This window comes from Dendrobates tinctorius, unplaced genomic scaffold, assembly GCF_039654945.1.
Source record: "Dendrobates tinctorius isolate UK_male_01 unplaced genomic scaffold, ASM3965494v1 ptg000102l, whole genome shotgun sequence".
NCBI classification, from domain to species: Eukaryota; Metazoa; Chordata; class Amphibia; order Anura; family Dendrobatidae; genus Dendrobates; species Dendrobates tinctorius.
The window spans coordinates 3,581,807-3,594,810 of NW_027361770.1; the positions used below are offsets into that span (position 1 = coordinate 3,581,807).

Sequence of the window (13,004 nt, forward strand, 5' to 3'; positions counted from 1 at the left end):
ATCTAGTTAAATCTCTATCTAAGAACTACAGGATCTAGCACCACGAACATGCAGAATCCTTTATTTGTGGATAAATGCAAATGCTAGACCAAGATTGTAATATCATGATAGAGACATGGTTAAAATATCTACGGGTTTCAGGTGCATGACACTCTTATTCGTGATGGTTCTAATGCGGTGGTAATGCACTTAAATATCACACCATTCCAGTAAACACAGAAGTTGCTGATTAAGCTAATTAAAGTGCACATATTGATAGCTACACATAGATGGCACCAACGAATGGTATTTGAATAACATATCCAATACATGACTATTGAATAGAAATAAACATGCAAAAACTTCCAAATTAACACTGATACATTATGGACAAGACTAGTAAAGAGTTGTAAGCTAGTATATTAACATTCCACAAAGACATAAATTAATTCAAAACTGATCTTTATGAAAAACTATGTATAGTTGTATTGAAAATATAATCTGATATATCATCTATTGTAGTTGAAACAACAACCCGAGTTGCAGAAAAACCACATTAACTTTGAGACTTTTTGAAGTATGTTTGCCAATTGAGGTAATCAACTCAGGCATGAGGATAATGCAGGCATATAATCAGGTGGTTATTGGCTATTGTATAGTGCACAGTGTATAACTATAAGTGCATGGTATTCCTGATTTTTTTTATTTACATGTACCTTGTCTGTGTTTGACCATCACTATTAATACCAAACTGACTCCATTCTTATCCAGTTTTTTCACCAGTCTACGCATAATTATTTGTGATACAGTGTGGTTGGTATTCATCAGAGCAATTACCGCACATACTTGTATCTTGTAGCACAGAGACATAGTCCTATTAAACATAAAATCTTGTGTAGTTTTGTCCCACCAGGGGTGTATTTGTCTCTTGCAGCTTGGTTTCATATATGTCTTTGTACATATTCATCTGCTTACATAGCTTATGGGTGTGAATAGCATGGGTAACTATAATTAACATTTATCCTAACATTTTAATCTACATTCGCAGTATTCTATAATATATACTATATAGCTTGAAATGCAATTGAGAAAGGATTTTATAAGAAAATGTGTTATCATCCAATGAATTACTACATATTTAGTATTTTTTTTGTGTATGAGCACATATTACACGTGTGAGAACCACAGTTTCAAATATCCTTTAATTGAAAGCCATTCATTTTTCGTTTTGCAAGTAGTTAAATGATTGGGTGATAAAATGTTGGCCCAAAGATGAAGCCTGTTTGTGCACTACACAACATCCTTTTTGTAGTATACTGGCAATTTTTTTTTTAAATTTTCTAGAATAGAGAGATCTTTTTTAAAATTTATTTTTTACCTTAGATAATTGGTCACTGCATTATAAACTAGTGTTAGTGGAGTTTGATTTATTGGACTGCAAATTAGAGGGTTTGAATCGATTGAATTCCAACAATTTTTCATCAGCTTCTAGCATCCACTTTTATAGCCTCTTTCTTCCAACTCAAGTTGAATTTACTTAGTCTTATTCTGATAGAACTGATCCATACTATACTTACAGTTGCATTCTGCATGTTTATTTCTATTCATCTGTCATTTATTGTATATGTTATTCAAATACCATTCGTTGCTGCCATTTATGTGTAGCTATTTATGTGAGCAAAAACCGCAGCGTATAACTGTTCCTGCAGTTCCTGTGCTTTTTTAATGGAAATTGACCTGCAGTATATTTTTTAAAATTCACAGCATGTCATTTTCTCTTTCCATAACATAGGTCTACAAAAAAAAATTTTCAAGGTTGCCAAGGTTTTTGGAATGGATTTAGGGTATTTTGCAAGGGGTTCATTTTCCAAAAATCCTATTGCTTTTGCAGAATTGGCTCTAATTTTTGAGATTATTCATCCATGAAAATAATGCATTGCCCCAGTGCAACTTGTGTTTGATAACAAATGCAATAGTGTTTGGTCCATCTATAGACTCATTATCAGTATCTTAAGTATCTTGGGTAATGAAATGTCCCATATAATTAATTAGCATTTCAATTTACAGCCTTACAATGCTATAAAAGTGACTTTTTGAAGTCAGAATTCTACTGTTAATTATTTAACTAATAAATATCTCAAAAACTAGAGCAAATTTGGCATAACCAAAGTCATATTCTGAAACTGCATCAAACACTTAGAATCATGCAATCATAGACTGGTAGAGTTGGAAGGGACCTCCTGGGTCATCTGGTCCAATCCTCTGCTCAAAGCAGGATTCACTAAAACGACCCAGACAGATGTCTGTCCAGCCTCTCTTTGAAGACTTCTACTGAAGGAGAACTCACCACCTCTCGTGGCAGCCTGTTCCACTCATTGATCACCCAAATCTGTGCCTCCTCCCATTCAGTTTCATCCCATTACTTCTAGTCTTACCTTGTGCAAATTAGTATAAAGATGATCCTTCTACAATGTGACAACCTTTGAGATATTTGTAGACAGCTATTAAGTCTCCTCTCAGTCTTCTTTTTTGCAAGCTAAACATTTCCATATCCTGTAACTGTTCCTCATAAGACATGATTTGCAGAACGGTCACCATTCTGGTCGCTCTTCTCTGAACTTGCTCCAGTTTCTTGATGTCTTTTTTAAAATGTGGTGCCCAAAACTGGACACAGTATTCCAGATGAGGTCTGACCAAAGAGGAGTAGAGGGCAATAATGACTTCACATGATCTAGACTGTATGCTTCTGTTGATACATCCCAGAATGGTATTTGCCTTTTTTGCTGCTGCATCACACTGTTGACTCATGTTCAGTCTGTGATATATTAGCATACCCAAATCTTTTTCACATGTGCTTTTGCTTAGCTCTAATCCTCCCATTCTGTATATGATTTTTTTGCATTTTTATTGCCCAGATGTAGTACTTTGCATTTTCCATGTTAAAAACCATTCTGTTAGTTGCTGCCTACTGCTCCAGATATTTATTTCTTTTTGAATCCTCTCTCTTCTCTAGTATTAGCTATCCCTCCTAGCTTTGTGTCATTAGCATATTTATTCAGCTTACCCTCAATTGCTTCATCTAAATCATTGATAAAGATGTTGTACAATACAGGGCCCAGGACAGAGCCCTGTGGTACCCCACTTGAGATATTCTTCAAACTGGATGTGCAGCCTTTTACGACCACTCTTTGAGTCCATTCACTAAGCCAGTTATGAATCTACCTAACAGTAGCCTTGTCCATTCCATACGCAGTCATTTTTTCAATAAGGATTGTGAGATACTTTGTCAAATGCTTTGCTGAAGTCAAGATACACTATATCTACAGCATTTCCACCCAGTCAGTGATTCTGTCATAGAAGGAAATTAAGTTAATCTGACATGACTTATTAGTTACAAACCCATGTTGACTCTGGTTAATCACTTCATTCTTATCCAGGTACTTTCATCAATGTTGTTTCATTATTTGTTCAAAGATGTTTCCTGGTATAGAAGTCAGACTCACCAGTCTATAGTTCCCTGGGTCCACCTTCTTCCCCTTTTTGAAGATAGGAACAACATTTGCTCTTCTCCAGTCTTCTGGGACTTCTCCTATTATACAAGAATTTTCAAAGATTATAAAGAGTGGATCAAAAATTTCTTCTGCTATCTCCTTCAGTACTCTGGGATGTAATTCATCTGGACCTGGAGACTTGAATTTATTTATGTTAGCTAAGTGTTTCCTCACTATCTTTCTGTTTATAGATATCCTGGATTCTTCCATTCCCTTAATAGGACAGTGAAAATCAGTTGATGTTACATTTCCTTTCTGAGAGAAAACAGATGCAAAATAGGAATTTAAAAGTTCGGCCTTCTCAACATACTTTCTTACCATTTCATCATTTTCATCCTGTAAAAATCCTACAGCATCTTTGACTTTTCTTTTACTTTTGACATATCTTCAAAATCATTTTTTATTGCTTTTGATGCTTTTGACATCTCTTGCAAGCCTTAATTCATTATCAGGTTTAGATAATCTGATTCGTGCACAGCATTATATTCTTCTTTAGATACGCCTCCCTCTTTCCATTTGATAAACATTTCTTTCTAACTTTTTAGCATGTGTTTAAGTTCTATGTTCAACTATCCTGGTTTCCTTAAATGCTTCGTATTCTTCCCTCTTTTCAGAATTTTTAACGATTGTGCTCTGAGAATCTCATTTTTAACGATTTCCCATCCTTCCTGGATATTTTTGTCCTTAAGGATATCCAGCCACCTCTCTTAAATCTAACCTTGAAGTCTGAGTCTTCACAGGTCTTCCTCCTCTAGATATACAAAATTCTAAAACAGCATGGCCGCTACCTCCTAGGGTCCCAGCCACTCTTACCACCTCAACCATTTCCTCCCTGTTTATAAGGACTAGATCCAAGTTGGCAGATCCCCTTTTCTCCCGTACCTTTTGGAAGATAAAGTTGTCAGTAAGAGAGGATAAGAATTTGGTTGACCTGTTAGTTTTGCCTAAGAGAGATTCCTAACAAATGTATGGATAGTTGAAATCACCCATGAACACTATGTCATATTTTTGGAGACCTTGGCCATTTGATGCATAAAGAGTTCATCCATATCTTCAGCTTGCACAGGTGGCTTGTAATAAATGCCTACAATGGTGTCCATTCCTTTGTTCTCTTCTTGTAATCTTACCCAAACAGCATCAATCTCTGTGCAGATATACACTTTACTAACATACAATGCAACACCTCCTCCTCGTTTATCTAGTCTGTTCATTGCAAATTAGTTGTTGTATCCTTCTAGCCTTGTATTCCAATCATGTGTATTGTCCCACCAAGATTCAGTGATTCCAATGACATCATATTTCTTTTCCTGAGTTAGTAGTTCCAATTCTCCTTGTTTGTTGCCCATGCTTTGTGCATTTGTATAGAAACATTTTAGTTTGTGATTGGTTTCTCTTTCTCCAATATTTTTATTATTTAGATTTTTTGTCTTTGTTCTTCATTTCCACTTCTAATAGCAGAGTTCTCAATAGTATTTGTCAGGTGTATGGCTTTTTCTGGCCTTTTGCTTCTCTTCCCACATTGTTCTAGTTTAAAGTTCTCCTGATGAGTGAAGCAATGCGAATTCCAAATACATCTTTTCCAGTCTTCATAAGGTGCACCCCATCTCTAGCAAGTAGTCCATCGTATAGGTAATTCACTCCTTGATACAGAAATCCAAATCCTTGCTGACTGCACCATCGACGTAGCCAGTTGTTCACCTGCAGAATTTATTCTACTTCCTTGATCCATGGCCATCCACTGGGAGGATGGAAGAGAAGACCTGCCCTCCCAGTTCTTTCACTTTCTGTTATGCGGAGCTTAGGTCAAAGGAGGCTGAAATACCCAGGGCCCCTGCGGAGTCCCTCCAACTAGGGAAAACCCTGTCTGACCCTCAACCCAGGGTTTTTGCTAATGGTGCAAATGCCTGAGCCTCCAACCTTTCCTTATCTCCTGCTCAGCCCTAAGCTGAACCCTCCACCCTCCACCCAGTGAGTTGTCAAACCACCAATCCCACACAGTAATGGCAGACAGGGAGAACTTAAACCACACCGCGCCGCAAACACACAGGACAATACTGTAATGTGAACAGGGCAAAACAAAGCACAAATATAGGAAGGCGAAAAGGTAACAACAGATCATACGCCACCAGATATGAATTTCTCTCTCCAACACCTCCTCTCCAGACCGGAACCACTTGGCATAAAACACAAGCTATAATCGGCGACGCCCACAGGCCAGCACGACTATTTAAAGACCGTGGGCGTGACCAAACATCCCACCTGATTTTCAGCTAGATTAACCCCCGATAACCTGAGTAAAATCAAGCTGACACCACTGAGGCTATAGTGGACGGAGATGGAACTACCGCTGCCTGCCGGACGCCGTGGTGTGAATAGCGTCTGACATGACAGTACTGTGATAAAACACTCCGGGATCGCCTTTGCTGGGGTCAAAGGTCACGTGCATTCAGCATGAAACTCAGGCACAGAACTGGGATTCGTGTATAACTGACCCTGGGTCAGGTTTATTAACGGTGAAAGCAATGCAAAAGGAAATAAAACATAAAACAAATCCTTGCCTGTCCGGCACTAACTAAACAATGGACAACCTAACTACCAACTGGCGGGCTTCTCCCGTCCAGCCAAACCACAGTTGCAGTGGGCACTGCTTCCCCTCACGTGTGTCTCTCACACAGACAGGCTCTCTGTGTTCCCAGGCTGAGACACTCACACAACCACCTTGCATCCTTTTATATCACCTCCCATTATCCATTAGTAAGCAGGTGCGATACTGACCAGACTAGGCCACATAGGAAAGGAATCTGGGCGAGATATACCTGCCCTCATCCACTATTCCCACATGATTCTCACATATCCCCCCCCTCTGCTCAGACCACTCCGGTCGAGCAATGACACCCGCCAAACAGTGCACTCGGGACAGGGCATCTTCGTTTCCCATCTGTACTCCTGGGCGGTGCTCCACCGTAAAAGTGTAGGCCTGCAGGGCAAGGAACCACCGGGTCACCCGGCTATTCCGTTCCTTGTTCAAGTGCATCCACTTGAGAGGGGCATGGTCAGTGATCAGCCTGAACTTTCGGCCCACCAGGTAATATTTGAGGGCTTCTAGAGCCCACTTAATGGCGAGGCACTCTTTTTCTACGACTGCATACCTTTGCTCGTGTTTATTCAGCTTCCTGCTGAGATAGAGGACTGGGCGTTCCACTCTGTCCCTCACTTGTGACAGTACGGCCCTGATACCGGTATCAGAGGCATCCGTTTGTACCACAAACTCACTGCGGAAGTCCGAAGTCACCAGTACGGGCTGAGAGCAAAGTGCCCGTTTTAGGCTATGGAAGGCTTCTTCAGCCGCTAAACTCCATTTAATCATGACGGAGTCTTTCCCTTTTGTAAGATCCGTCAGGGGGGTAGCGATGGCTGCAAAATTGGGTATGAACCGGCGATAATAACCGGCGATCCCCAGGAAGGCTTGCACCTGCTTCTTGTTGACAGGTTGTGGCCAGTCCTGAACCGCCTGAATCTTATCAACCTGGGGTTTAACAACACCCCTCCCAATTACATACCCCAAATACCGGGCTTCTTCTAGCCCGATGTGACACTTCTTGGGGTTCGCGGTTAGACCTGCCTCCCACAGGTCGTCAATCACAGCTTGTACTTTTTGGAGATGAGTCTCCCAGTCCAAGCTGTAAATGACAATGTCGTCCAAATAGGTCGAAGCGTACTGCCTATGTGGCCTCAGGACTCGATCCATCAGTCTCTGGAAGGTCGCCGGTGCCCCGTGCAGTCCAAACGGCATATACACATACTGAAATAGACCTTCCGGCGTAGCAAATGCCATCTTTTCTCTGGCAGCCTCCGCCAGAGGGATCTGCCAATACCCCTTTGTTAGGTCTAGGGTCGTAATATACCGGGCTTTTCCTAACCGATCTATTAACTCGTCGACCCGGGGCATAGGGTAGGCATCAAATTTTGAGACCGCATTCAGTTTCCTGAAGTCATTGCAGAACCGGATGGTGCCGTCCGGTTTAGGAATTAGCACAATCGGGCTGGACCACGCACTGTGCGATTCCTCAATGACTCCTAACTCTAACATTACCTTCACTTCTCGGGAAACGGCTTCACGGCGCGCTTCCGGGATTCGGTAGGGCTTTACGTGAACTGTGACACCAGGTTCCGTTAAGATGTCATGTTTCATTAGCATAGTCTGCCCGGGTTTTTCTGAGAAAAACTTTTGGTTGTGAAGTAGAAACTGCCTGACCTCAGTCTTTTGCCGCTCCGAGAGAGTCTCTGCAACCCGTACCTCCGGTACGGTATGCGAGCATACAGGACGGGCCAGCTCCGCTGACAAGGCAGACCGATCCTTCCAGGGCTTTATCAGATTTACATGATAAATCTGTTCAGGTTTCCGTTTACCTGCCTGGTATACTTTGTAGTTTACTTCACCAACTCTTTCCTTGATCTCAAAGGGGCCCTGCCACTTTGCCAGGAACTTACTGTCCACCGTGGGGACCAGGATCAACACCCTATCTCCGGGTGCAAACGTACGGATCTTGGCGCCCCTATCATAGATTCTGTTTTGGGCTCCTTGAGCCTGCATCATGTGTTCTTTGACGATAGGCATAACAGCCACAATACGGCCCTGCATTTGTGTGACATGATCTATCACTGTTTTAAATGGAGTGACCTGACCCTCCCAGGTTTCTTTTGCAACGTCTAACAGTCCGCGAGGACGTCGGGCGTACAATAGCTCGAAAGGCGAGAATCCCGTGGAAGACTGGGGTACTTCCCTGATGGCAAAAAGCAAATACGGAAGTAAATAGTCCCAGTTCTTCCCATCCTTGTCTATCACCTTTCTCAGCATCTGCTTCAGAGTTTTATTGAACCTTTCGACCAACCCGTCTGTTTGAGGGTGATACACGGATGTGCGTAACGGTTCGATTTGTAACAATCAGCAGAGCTCCTTCATTACCCTGGACATAAAGGGGGTCCCCTGGTCGGTGAGTATCTGTTTTGGTATACCGACCCGACTAAACACATGCACCAGTTCCTTGGCAATCGTCTTGGTGGCCGTGTTACGCAAAGGGATGGCCTCCGGGTAACGAGTGGCATAATCCAAGATGACCAGGATATGTTGGTGTCCACGTACAGACCGTGGAAGGGGCCCAACTAAATCCATCCCAATCCTCTCAAACGGGACTTCAATAATAGGTAGGGGTACCAAAGGGCTACAGAACCGGGGCTTAGGTGCAGAGGCTTGGCAGTCAGGACAAGACTCACAATATACACGAATATCATGATGCATGCCTGGCCAAACAAAACAGTGTAATATCCTTTCGGTGGTTTTCTGGACTCCCAGGTGACCTCCCATCACATGTCCGTGGGCCAGGTCCAGCACCTGCCGCCGGTAGGGTTTTGGCACGACTAATAGTTGCACCGTATCTTCCCAATTTTTCTCTATCTGAATCATTCTCCAGAACCATGTAAGGATATGCCAGCCTAGAGCCAGGTTCTACGGGTACCCCATTTATCACTTTTACATTTGTCCTAGCCTGAGAAAGGGTAGGATCCTTTATTTGCTTGCTTTGGAAGTCATCTTTCTGAACTTCTAAATCCGGCAAACGGGGAGGTGGACGGCTGTCTGCCTCCTCCTCTTCCCCGGTCTCCTCCGTATCACCCGCCATGACTGAAAACGGGAACTGTAGGTCATTTCCAGCAGACTCTTCCCCCGAGTCTTCCGGGGAGACCTCTTCCAGGGGTTCGGGACCCACACGCGCCCTGGGAGAAGAATCATGTACACTATTACCCGAGGGCATCAACTGATTCTCCCACAATTGCCAGAAGTGGGGAAAATCCCGGCCCAGGATAACATCATGCAATAACGCCGGGACGAGTTCCACTTTATGTTGCACAGACCCATAGGAAGTAGTAATGCATATGACCGTGGTGAGGTACGAACAGGTGTCTCCATGCACACACGTTACAGAAAATTTGTCTGATGGTCCAGTCGGGGCTGACACCAGACTGGCCTTCACCAGAGTCACCACACTTCCCGAGTCTAACAATGCCACCACATTTTTGCCATCAACAGTTAAATCACACAAATGTTTTTCCGCATCCTTTTGACCGGCATTCACACTCACTACCCGTGCAACCATAGACATGCGGTTTTTAGAGTCTGTGACGTCGCACTGCATGGGTTCAGTAGTGACCGGACAGTTCGCAGCAATATGTCCCATCTCTTGGCAGCGGAAACACCTAACGGGCCCCTTGCTTAGACCATAGTTCGTTACTCTCGGCCTCGCAGTGCGGGCAGTCCCGTTTTCCTCCCCCACTGTCTTAGGGATTTTTCCATCTCCCCTACTCCCTGGAACAGTCTTACCGGTTCCCCATGGAGATGATGAAGAACGAGGTGGGGTAGCGTCGTCTCGGAGTCCTTCCGCCACGGAGTAACGTTCAACCAGATCCACCAGTTGATCTGCCGTCGTAGGATTTCCATGGCTTACCCACTTCCTCAGGGCTGGCGGTAGAGCTCTCAGGTACTTGTCCATGACGACTCTCTGAATTATCTCTGGCGCTGTCAGCACCTCGGGTTGTAGCCACTTCTTCGTCACGTGGATCAGGTCGAACATCTGTGACCGCGGTGGTTTATCCGGCTGATAAGTCCATTGATGCACTCTCTGTGCACGGACAGCGGTCGTCACTCCCAGCCGGGCCAAGATCTCGGATTTCAATTTGTCAAAGTCCTGCGCAGCTTCAGGTTCCAAGTCATAATACGCCTTTTGGGCCTCACCGGAAAGAAACGGAGCAATCAGGCCGGCCCATCGTGCCTTCGGCCATTTTTCTCGCACCGCCGTCCGTTCAAACGTGGTCAGGTACGCCTCGACGTCATCTTCGGTCGTCATCTTCTGCCAGTACCGACTCACGTGAATCACTCTCGACTCGGCTTCCAGGTTAACCTCCTGTAGGCTTGCCAGGCACTGCGCCACCTGCTGGAGAAGCGAACGATCGGTAGCTGTCATGTCCACCAACTCCTTCAGCTGGGCCATCATCACCCGATTAGCTTGTTGCTGGACGGCGGTGGACTGTACCAGCGCTTTTACCACGTCCTCCATGCTCATGCTTGCAACGTGATGCCCGCGTTCTCCACCACAATGTGATAAAACACTCCGGGATCGCCTTTGCTGGGGTCAAAGGTCACGTGCATTCAGCATGAAACTCAGGCGCAGAGCTGGGATTCGTGTATAACTGACCCTGGGTCAGGTTTATTAACGGTGAAAGCAATGCAAAAGGAAATAAAACATAAAACAAATCCTTGCCTGTCCGGCACTAACTAAACAATGGACAACCTAACTACCAACTGGCGGGCTTCTCCCGTCCAGCCAAACCACAGTTGCAGTGGGCACTGCTTCCCCTCACGTGTGTCTCTCACACAGACAGGCTCTCTGTGTTCCCAGGCTGAGACACTCACACAACCACCTTGCATCCTTTTATATCCACCTCCCATTATCCATTAGTAAGCAGGTGCGATACTGACCAGACTAGGCCACATAGGAAAGGAATCTGGGCGAGATATACCTGCCCTCATCCACTATTACCACATGATTCTCACAGTACCCAGTCTTCTACGAGGGACCCCAGGGCCCTCAAGACTCATAGGACCCGGCTTGTCCGGATGACGGCGGTGAAACGAACTGACCAGCCGATCCGCATGTATGTCCGAGGCTGGTACCCAAGACCTCTACTCCAGACCATACCCCCACCAGTGTACCAAATACTGAAGAGAACGGCGCAGTACTCGAGAGTCCACCACCTTGGAGACTTCAAACTCTAAATCGCCATCCACCATGACTGGAGGTGGCATCGGCGTCATGTCCACAGAGCCTACCACCTTTTTCAATAAAGCCCTGTGAAACACGTTGTGTATCTTGTATACCGCAGGAAGTTCCAACCGATAAGCAACCGGGTTAATGATGGCAGCAATCTTAAAAGGGCCAATAAACCTTGGACCCAATTTCAATGATGGAATTTTGAGTTTTATGTTTTTAGTAGCTAACCACACCCAATCACCCACACACAGGTCCGGACCTGGCACGCGTCTAGCGTCAGCCACACGTTTGTACCTTGCACTCATGCTCAGCAATCGCTGTTTCACACTCCTCCAGACCGATGATAGTTGAACTCCTAACCGGTCCTCCTCCGGGACGCCCCCAGAGCCCCCCTGACGCAAGGTACAAAATTGAGGATGGTGCCCATAAACACAAAAGAACGGAGACTCTCCCGATGATTCTTGGCGGTGATTATTTAATGCGAACTCGGCCAAGGGAAGGAACGTCGACCACTCCACTTGGTTGTCAGACACAAAACATCGCAAATACTGCTCCAGATTTTGGTTCATGCACTCAGTTTGACCATTTGACTGCGGATGAAACGCCGACGAATGAGACAACTTGATCCCCAATCGTGAGCATAAAGCTTTCCAAAACTTCGCCACAAACTGGCTCCCCCTATCAGACACTATGTCCGATAGAACTCCGTGTAGTCTGACCACCTCCTGCACAAAGACCTGAGCCAACGTCTTCGCGTTGGGCAAGGAAGGCAACGACACAAAATGCGCCATCTTCGAAAATTGATCAACCACCACCAGGATGACCGTGTTCCCCGCCGAGGCAGGCAAGTCTGTGATAAAGTCCATGGAGATTTCTGTCCATGGCCTACTAGGTACCCCCAGAGGCTGTAGAGTGCCAGCAGGACGGATTCTGGGCGACTTGGCCCTGGCGCACGTGATGCAAGCTGTCACGTACGAGACCACGTCCTGCCGGATTTTTGGCCACCAGAAGCGGCGCGATACCAGCTCCAAGGTGCCCCTAACCCCTGGATGACCGGCCAGGACAGAGTCGTGGTGTTCCCCCAACACTTTAAGACGAAGATGAAGGGGTACGAATGACTTATTAGCGGGAAGTCCTGGCGGTACCTCCTCCTGGGCCTCAGTCGTGAGAGCCGAAACCACTACACCTTCCTGGAGGATGGGTACTGGATCTTCCCGAGGTTCTCCCCCCGGAAAACACCTGGACAAGGCATCCGCCTTGGTGTTTATAGCCCCAGGACGGTAAGTCACCAGAAAGTTAAAACGTGTAAAAAAAACAATGCCCAGCGAGCCTGCCTGGGAGACAGACGCTTGGCTGACTCCAGATAGAGCAGGTTTTTATGGTCGGTGATGACTGTGACCTGGTGGGCCGCCCCCTCCAGGAAGTGTCGCCATTCCTCAAAAGCCATTTTGATGGCCAACAACTCCCTGTTGCTGATGTCGTAATTCCGTTCGGCAGGCGACAGCTTCTTGGAGAAGTAGGCGCATGGACGCATATTGCTCAAGGACGAGCCCTGTGACAGTACTGCCCCCACTCCCACCTCAGACACATCGACCTCCACTGTAAAAGGTTTAGATACGTCCGGTTGCACCAGAATGGGGGCTGAAGCAAA

General features: G+C 45.4%; 1 protein-coding gene across 1 annotated transcript in view; it reads right to left on the reverse strand.

Annotated features, from left to right (window-relative positions):
- Nucleotides 1-13,004, reverse strand: part of SLC6A19 (solute carrier family 6 member 19) — a 338,662-nt gene that overhangs the window by 82,801 nt on the left and 242,857 nt on the right. The window lies entirely within an intron of this gene.